The sequence below is a fragment of the Pteropus alecto genome, unplaced genomic scaffold (genome assembly GCF_000325575.1).
Source record: "Pteropus alecto unplaced genomic scaffold, ASM32557v1 scaffold3, whole genome shotgun sequence".
NCBI classification, from domain to species: Eukaryota; Metazoa; Chordata; class Mammalia; order Chiroptera; family Pteropodidae; genus Pteropus; species Pteropus alecto.
The window spans coordinates 5,097,049-5,098,834 of NW_006442484.1; positions in this window are offsets into that span (position 1 = coordinate 5,097,049).

Below are 1,786 nucleotides of genomic sequence, written 5' to 3' on the forward strand. Positions count from 1 at the left end.
AAGGTTAATCTTTAGGAAATAAAAGCTAGCTTAAGTTTTTTGGTTTAAATAAAACAAACATGTCTTTACTTTGCCCGGGTTTTACAAAAATAAGTCCATATTAATAATTTACTTTTATGTCTATGAAAAATACTTCTAGATGTCTAAGCTAAAGGAAGTTGATTAATTACCTTTTAGTTTTCATTGAACATTTGAGGTTTTCAGGATTAAAACCTCAATATGTGTATGAATAACTTTGTGGTGTTTCCAAAAGGCCCCTGGAACACCTCAAATTTGTTTTTATGTTAAATTGCATAGGAAGCATTATAAAATAAGTGAGAAAAACTTCAAGGGTATATTGTATGGATAAACAATGGTTTTAAATTAAATGAATAATAAGGGTTATGGGAAACACAAGATGACCACTTGGTTCCTCCCATTTGGTTCTTCCCTGTCACCTGGATTCCCTTTTGGTTGTTGCATTCCTTTGTGCATCATAGTGCATTTAAGCTGGATTTAAATTAGATAAAGGAACTTATGAGCTGGCATTATTGAAAGGGGACATCTTACACCATTGTCAAGGTCTGATAGAGTCACTTCAAGAAAATGCCAAACTGGTAACTGCTTCCTTTCATGGTGAGCTGTCAGGAGATAAAGACTTGAAGATTATTAACTGCCTCTTCGGGGGGTTGATGTTTCATGGGTTATTTTGGAAAGTACATCAAATAAAAGATACTGTCCAACCTCATTGAAAGGGACTTAATGAATCACTAATCACAAATAGACATCTACAAAGGATATGCATCAGACATCAAAGACTCATTGAGGATGTGAAGCCACTGACATCTGACATCAGAGGTAGACAGCTATCTCAAGATATTGACAAGATCTGTATATTTATAAATTGATATTGAACACAGAATCCACTTTTTTACTGTCTTTATCTGTCTCGTAATGATGTCAGTCATAATAATAATTATAATTGTTCTTTGAGTTTCTATATAAAGTTCAGGAGTGATGTCAGAAACATGGCAGAGTGAGAGATGTCCCCAAGTCTCTCCTATTGAAACAACAATAAGCTGAACATCTAAAACTCAACAAAAAAAAACATCCAAACTGCACACCAACACGTCTGAGCATGGGATCTGCACATAAGAGCTACCACAGGTCAGAGCCCCGGGTGTAAGGCAATGACACCCGGAGAAACAAAGAATCTGCCTCTCACAGCTGGAGCTCCCTGTAGGAGGGAGGGGAAGTGGAGAAGGTGCAATGAGTTCCATAACTGAGAGAGCTGTGAGCTCCACGTGGTCAGAGGCAGTGCCCAGGGATCCGGGCAGAAAGCAGAGAAGTGGGGACAGCAGAGAAGCGAGGATGGCAGAGAAACAACAGTTGATTTTTACCAGCTGTGGTTCGAAAGTCCAGGCTAAGCCACAGCCGCATACCCCAAACCAGAGGGCCCCTCCCCCATATCCTCCAAGACCAAACACAGTGGAGCCCCAGGGGAATCTGAGCAAACACTACCAAAACTGTTGTCAACACTGACAGGGACTGAGACTGAGGGTAGCAAGTGTGAATAAAGAGGAAAAAAGCATTATTAAGGCTTTATATAAAGCAGGGATCCAAGAGGCTTAGACACCACCTACTGGAAACCAAAAGAAAAACGCTTTCTTTGCAGCAGGCTAAAGAGAGATCTTTATATAAAAAAATCTTCTTTCTGGAAAAACAACAGAATGCACTTCCATTAATGCACAGGCAGAGAAATAGTCCATTAAACATCATGAACAATCCAGGTGACAAGGCATCTCAG